The sequence below is a fragment of the Oreochromis aureus genome, linkage group 3 (genome assembly GCF_013358895.1).
Source record: "Oreochromis aureus strain Israel breed Guangdong linkage group 3, ZZ_aureus, whole genome shotgun sequence".
Taxonomy (NCBI): Eukaryota; Metazoa; Chordata; class Actinopteri; order Cichliformes; family Cichlidae; genus Oreochromis; species Oreochromis aureus.
The window spans coordinates 80678610-80686364 of record NC_052944.1 but is presented as its reverse complement, the minus strand read 5'-3'; the positions used below and the strand labels follow the sequence as shown (position 1 = coordinate 80686364).

Sequence of the window (7755 nt, the reverse complement as noted above, 5' to 3'; positions counted from 1 at the left end):
AATAACTACTCATATCAACCAAGGTGTGTAGAAAGACATCTCTGAATAACACATTGAATCCTGTAGCAGATGGTCTATAACAGCAGAAGACTACATCAGGTCCCAATATGAGCAACATTCAGAGGTAGGGTCAGAATTTTGCATAAAAAACACGAAAGTGTGTCTCCGTCATGCCTCGTTCAGGCAGTTTTGCTATACTATTGGCTGCAAATTACTTCAGGTGAATGGAATGTCTCTAAATGCTCATCTCAGCCAAAAAGCTAAGGATTTTTTTTAAAACTGTGAATCATGCAAAACCGCTCTGGTAAAATGCAGGAATTGTTTTAAAAAGGAAATGAGCATAATAAGTTCCTTTGACAATAATTTTTTTAAAAATCACAAATTATTATGATCCTACTTTAAGTCTAATCTCTGTACTCAAGTAATTACACTAAGTCATGCAAATGTTTTGTGTTTGTTCTTGACAGGGAAGCACATTTTCTTTCTGGCTGCTTCTCTGTGGTCTGACCAGGAACTAACTCATCCTTATTCTAGAAAGTGAACCACAACATGTGGCAACAGAGCCCACAAACATGAGCTCATTCCTCTTGAGGGGAAACTAGCAACTGAAAAAAACAGAGATAGAAAGAGAAAGTCCCAGTGTTCCTCTCCACATCCATTTGTCTTTGGACTACATTCCTGCTCCTCTTCCTCAAATGAAATGGTTATCCTGCAAACAATGAGAAGACTGAGCTGCAGGAGCATCTGCAGCATGTGAAGTGGGACATGAAACAAAAATTGGCTCACAAGGTCGAGGTCAACTTCAGCATCAGCACATTCTTTGAGCCAAGGCGTTGGAGAGAAAGCAGGCGCAAACTGAAAATGGCCCTAGTCTCTTCCTAACATGCTTTTATTTCCCACATACTTCGTGATCAGCAGGCCTCAGTATGTTATCAGGTAATACTGAGACAAACAGCTGCTTACGTGCTGAAATGTGGATGTATTATTTGAGAAAAGCATTACACATGAATCAGAAGAACAATACATTTTGACCAATAGGCTAACAATTAAAGTAAACTCATCAGTATTAAAAATACAGCTGGAAAGGTGAACTGTTCCTACTTTAAGAGCAAGTGCAAGTGCAAGTGCAGGCAGATATGTTGCAAAATGTATTTACCATCATAATTAAATACAAAAAGAAAGAATGTGCAGAAAAATCTGAACTCTAAACTCACACCTATGATATTAATTTAAAAATCATAGTTGACCTTTTCGAGTTATTGTAACAAAAAAAAGGAAAAAAGTCTTTTCTGTGGCTAAGTCCTCAATTTTCCTTTATTCCTTGTAATGTTGTCAGTCTCCATATGAGTCACGTTGACCACGTGCTGTGTGCTTCATGCTTTGCTCTGGAATGTCAGGTTTCAAATTGCATGTACCCGATATTGCCTTGCCATGCCATGCCAGAGATATAAGATTGTGTGTAACTGTAAAATCAAATGACTATTATTTATTTGCAATAAAATAACATAAAACACACACCAAAGTACACACAGGACTTTTTATTAGTAAGTTACAATGCGGACACATGCACTGCCAAGGACATTTAAAAAAATAATACTATGACATTTCATCATGTTTCAGTTAAACAAGTTAAGAATCAAGCAGTTAAGTAAGAAAAGATTTTTCTGTTTATAACAATTAGAACATGTATGATTGAACACAGAAGAAACATGCACTTTACTGCACTGCAACATAGAAAATTATCCTAAGTGTAGAAAAACATATCATTTTCATTTGACAAACACTTGATGATACAAATGTGTTTGCAGTGACTGACTCACCCGAGTTTCTTCCAGAAGCCACAGGTTAACAGGTTAAAGGATATTTATTGTGTCACACAGCATGTTCTTTGGAAACTTGTTCAGCGCAGCGGTTTGAGAAAATATCACAGGCTGTCTGAGCGAGCAGGGTTTCCTTGATGTCATACCCTCCAGAGGCAAGTGCGGTGTTGGTGGTGCATCACGGTGTAGTGTGATGTACCGGGTTGTCAAACCGGCTGCTGACATGACAGAACACTGCCCTCCTGCACCAGCCCAAAGGCACTTTCCACAAGGGGCTTGTCAGGTCAGGGATCTGGTAATGGACCCACAATGCCTCTGTAGAATCCACTCTAAAGAAAACATCAATGACAATAATGTAAGGAAGAAGGTTATTATACTGAACAACAACTAAACTAAAAAGTGTGAAACAGTGGTGCATAAGTTAGAGACTGGGATGTATATATGTACATGACTGAGTTAGCCGTCTTCAGAAAGTGTAATGTTGTATGTAAATTAATACCTATTCTGACACATGCATGTATGAACAAATAGCAACATGCATTTGTAACACAGGAAACCAAATTTTACAAATCTAATTACCGTACTCCAGTCTGGGCCATCCTATTTGGTACCGGCTTAGTGAAGATCATAGAGTTGATAGGTCCTGGCTTCACACCCTAACAGAAGACACATTTACTATGGATGGTGTTGCTGTTCATATGTAAACATGGTCTAATTCAAAAACTTTAACCTTATTTAAATTACCACTGTCCGTGGCTTGTGCCATTGCTGTTCAGATTCGGTGCAGCTATGCACAGGGGGACAACCGGCACTCTGAGTTGTGAGTAGTGTGCTGTTTGGAAGAGCAGTGCCACTGTGTGATTGCACATAACAGCACCTGCCACACAGGAGCACTGGCAATGAATCCAGAAGCTTAATCTAAGAAGAAAGAACTAAAATTAAAAATGTAACATCATCTTCATGGAAGAGCCGAACAGGAACATAGTTCAGTGTTATGGTTACTGACCCCTACAGGCTTACCCTCCTGAATGCTTAGTGTTTCCTTCTCTCCCTATTAAAACAATTTAACCATCCTTGATAACTGTAATAACTTAGATTGTGTATATTTGCAGTATTAACTTGGTGTAAATTTGTTTCTGATCACCCAAACACATCTGACTAGTCAAATTAGGTGTGATAAAGCAGGGGACAAGGAAAACATTCAAGTTGATGGGCCTTCAGGAATGAACTTAACTAATGCTTAAATGAACTGAACCCCACTGAACAGGGATTAACAACTTTACACAGCTTCCTGCCTACACTTAGTCTGTGTGGTGCCTCACTCTTCCTCATTGACCTGTAGCACTGGGGCTCTCACACCGACCTCCCCTGTCAACCTGTGTTTTTTGGACACTGAATAAAGATACAAGAACCATTAGCATTATTTCTGTACTACTCATGTCAACACGTCTTAAACATATATACTTTACACGTAGCAAGAGTAGCATTGGGTAGTTAACTACCTGCTTAGTTAGCCAACTACCTAACGCTATTATAAAAGTGTCTAACAACAAAAGTGACATTAGTTAAACCTCAACTATAAACACCGTTTAAGGAAACATGTAATGTAGAGAATTGACATCAAATGAAACACATAGCGGAGTGTTTGCATTTCACGTTAGCTAACGTTTCTTTGTCGGTTAATTTACGTTTTCTTACCTTCGTAGTTGTGTATATATGATGCAGCATATAACTTAAATCCTTTATCTAACATGCTGACGGGGTTTGTCGTCACTCTGTAAATCCGATGAACATCAATGATGTTCAAATTTGGGAGCTCTTGTAGGACGAGTGCAAACGCGGAGGTCGGATTATGAATGAGTGGGAGGAGTTGCGCCATGAGAAGGAAGATTACATGACGCGTCAAAAGGCTGAGTGCTTTGAAGTGCGGCCGTTAGGTCACGCCTACTAAGGGCATAAATAGAAGTCAAAAACAGCATTAGTGTGTGTTAGTCTGTTCCTCTGGCTTTGCGTTTCTTAATGTTTTGTCCATTTCCATCAGCATCGGCGGAGCCTTGGGCATACGCTGTGCGATTTTTTCAGTGGCGTTATTCAGCGCCTGCTCAAACTGTAAGATTGACTCGCAGGGGTTAGAAGTTCGTAGGTCACGATGCAGGGTCTCGCACTATACGCCCGATGCTCTGATGCGACCTGAGTGCTCACACTAAGCATCAATCTGTCCCTCTCTCTCCCTCTGTCTTTCACTCACACAGACACACACACCACCACCATCAACTGTGCTAAATTGCTAATGAAAAATATTGATCAGGCAGCTGTGATTGAGCAGCAATGTCCATTCAAATATTTTCACGGTTGTTGTGGTCGTGATAATTTTGTGAGGAGACATCGAAAAGGCTCGGAAGAGCTTGCAAAAGTACTACAAGTTGTGCTTTCATCGCTTGTGTCCAGATCACATGCTGCACTACTGTGCTGCTCCGTCTTTTCGCCTTCATTTCTGTGTTTGCGCGTGCGCAGTGTGAGAGGCTGCAGTGACCCTCACGATGGCCGACAGGATTTCAAACAGGCTTGATTTTCTTATGACCAAACGATTGATGATCGGGAGCTGGTCGAGGTGTTAATCGCTTCTTGTTACCCCATGTATACAACACGATGCACGATGAAGGCAAAACTCGGGCCGATCACCAAAACGGTCGCATGACTGAAAGACTCGGCTCAAAGTTAGCCAAAAATCGCACAGTGTATGCCCAGCATTACCTACGAACTTCTAACCCCTGCGAATCAATCGTGCAGTTTGAGCAGAAGCTGAATAACGTGACTGAAAAGATCACACAGTGTATAACCAGTTTTATTCAGCTCCTGCTCAGCATTTTTTTTTACATTTTTATGAATCTTCATCAGTTAAACTAAAAAAAAACAAACGGGGGGCATTCGCAGGGGGCTAAAGGAGCTTCTAGGTTGGGAGATGAAGCATCTTTAAAAAATCTCAAGAATTCAGGAGGCTTTCTTTCCAAACTCCTTATGTTTCAGGTGTTGGACCTGTTCGTGGGCTCCTGCACTCTGATATCCATCTCACCTGCTTGTAAGCATCCATCACATCCAGTGTGGAAACCTGTAGGTTCCCTCCAGATTTCACAACGCTTTGTTTCCAATCTCCTTGTGTTTAGGGTCTTGGGTCTGTTTCTGGGCTCCTGCACTCTGATATCCATCTCACCCGCTTGTAAGCATCCATCACAGCCGGCGTGGAAACCTGGAGGTTCCCTCCAGGTTTTGGATCTGTTTGTGGGCTCCTGCACACTGATAGCCATCTCACCCGCTTCTAAGTGTCCGTCACAGCGGCGTTGAAACCTGGAGGTTCCTCCAGATCTCCTAGCAACTTTCTTTCCACTCTCCTTGTGTTTCAGGTCTTGGATCTCTTCCTGGGCTCCTGCACTCTGATATCCATCTCACCCGCTTGTAACTATCCATTACAGCCGGCGTGGAAACCTGGAGGTTCCTCCAGATTGCACTGCGCTTTCTTTCCAGTCGCCTTGTGTTTCAGGTCTTGGATCTGTTCCTGGGCTCCTGCACTCTGATATCCATCTCACCCGCTTGTAAGTGTCCGTCACAACCAGTGTGGAAACCTGGAGGTTCCCTCCAGATTGCACAACGCTTTCTTTCCACTCTCCTTGTGTTTCAGGTCTTGGATCTGTTTGTGGGCTCCTGCACACTGATATCCATCTCACCCACTTCTAAGTGTCCGTCACAGCCGGCGTGGAAACCTCGAGGTTCCCTCCAGATTGCACAACGCTTTCTTTCCACTCTCCTTGTGTTTCAGGTCTTGGATCTGTTTGTGGGCTCCTGCACTCTGATATCCATCTCACCCGCTTCTAAGTGTCCGTCACAACCAGTGTGGAAACCTGGAGGTTCCCTCCAGATTGCACAATGCTTTCTTTCCACTCTCCTTGTGTTTCAGGTCTTGGATCTGTTCCTGGGCTCCTGCACTGTGATATCCATCTCACCCGCTTCTAAGTGTCCGTCACAACCAGCGTGGAAAGCTGGAGGTTCCTCCAGATTTCTGGCGCTTTCTTTCCACTCTCCTTGTGTTTCAGGTCTTGGATCTCTTCCTGGGCTCCTGCACTCTGATATCCATCTCACCCGCTTCAAAGTGTCCATCATAGCCGGCGTGGAAACCTGGAGGTTCCTCCAGATCTCCTAACGCTTTCTTTCCAATCTCCTTGTGTTTCAGGTCTTGGATCTCTTCCTGGGCTCCTGCACTCTGATATCCATCTCACCCGCTTCTAAGTGTCCGTCACAGCCGGCGTGGAAACCTGGAGGTTCCTCCAGATTTCACAATGCTTTCTTTCCACTCTCACTTATGTTTCAGGTCTTGGATCTTTTCCTGGGCTCCTGCACACTGATATCCATCTCACCCGCTTCAAAGTGTCCATCATAGCCGGCGTGGAAACCTGGAAGTTCCTCCAGATTGCTGGCGCTTTCTTTCCACTCTCCTTGTGTTTCAGGTCTTGGATCTCTTCCTGGGCTCCTGCACTCTGATGTCTATCTCACCCGCTTGTAAGTGTCCGTCACAACCAGCGTGGAAACCTGGAGGTTCCTCCAGATTTCACAATCTTTCTTTCCACTCTCCTTGTGTTTCAGGTCTTGGATCTGTTTGTGGGCTCCTGCACACTGATATCCATCTCACCCGCTTAAGTCTCCGTCACAACCAGCGTGGAAACCTGGAGGTTCCTCCATATTGCACAATGCTTTCTTTCCGCTCTCCTTGTGTTTCAGGTCTTGGATCTGTTGTGGGCTCCTGCACTCTGATATCTATCTCACCCGCTTCTAAGTCTCCGTCACAACCAGCGTGGAAACCTGGAGGTTCCTCCATATTGCACAATGCTTTCTTTCCGCTCTCCTTGTGTTTCAGGTCTTGGATCTGTTTGTGGGCTCCTGCACTCTGATATCCATCTCACCTGCTTCTAAGTCTCCGTCACAACCAGCGTGGAAACCTGGAGGTTCCCTCCATATTGCACAATGCTTTCTTTCCGCTCTCCTTGTGTTTCAGGTCTTGGATCTGTTTGTGGGCTCCTGCACTCTGATATCTATCTCACCCGCTTCTAAGTGTCCGTCACAACCAGCGTGGAAACCTGGAGGTTCCCTCCAGATTTCACGACGCTTTCTTTCCACTCTCCTTGTGTTTCAGGTCTTGGATCTGTTCCTGGGCTCCTGCACACTGGTATCCATCTCACCCGCGTCTAAGTTTCCGTCACAGCCGGCGTGGAAACCTGGAGGTTTCCTCCAGATTTCACAACGCTTTCTTTTCAATCTCCTTATGTTTCAAGTCTTGGACCTGTTCCTGGGCTCCTGCAATCTGATATCCATCTCACCCGCTTGTAAGTATCCATCACAGCCGGCGTGGAAACCTGGAGGTTCCCTCCAGATTTCACAACGCTTTCTTTTCAATCTCCTTATGTTTCAAGTCTTGGACCTGTTCCTGGGCTCCTGCACTCTGATATCCATCTCACCCGCTTGTAAGTATCCGTCACAACCAGCGTGGAAACCTGGAGGTTCCCTTCAAATTTCACAATGCTTTCTTTCAAATCTCCTTATCTTTCAGGTCTTGGACCTTTTCCTGGGCTCCTGCACTCTGATATCCATCTCACCCGCTTGTAAGTATCCATCACAGCCGGCGTGGAAACCTGGAGGTTCCCTCCAGATTTCACAATGCTTTCTTTTCAGTCTCCTTATCTTTCAAGTCTTGGACCTGTTCCTGGGCTCCTGCACACTGATATCTATCTCACCCGCTTCTAAGTGTCCGTCACAACCAGCGTGGAAAGCTGGAGGTTCCTCCAGATTGCTGCGCTTTCTTTCCACTCTCCTTGTGTTTCAGGTCTTGGATCTGTTTGTGGGCTCCTGCACACTGATATCCATCTCACCCGCTTCTAAGTGTCCGTCA

At 44.3% G+C, this 7755-nt stretch overlaps 1 long non-coding RNA gene across 1 annotated transcript; it reads right to left on the bottom strand.

Moving 5' to 3' along the window:
- Positions 1 to 2219: 2219 nt before the first annotated feature.
- Positions 2220 to 3694, bottom strand: LOC120437686. The gene is made up of 3 exons (XR_005611342.1): positions 3519 to 3694; positions 2565 to 2738; positions 2220 to 2476 (listed from the first exon to the last, which is right to left on the bottom strand). It is a non-coding gene; the product is annotated as an uncharacterized LOC120437686 (long non-coding RNA).
- Between the last annotated feature and the right edge of the window lie 4061 nt (positions 3695 to 7755).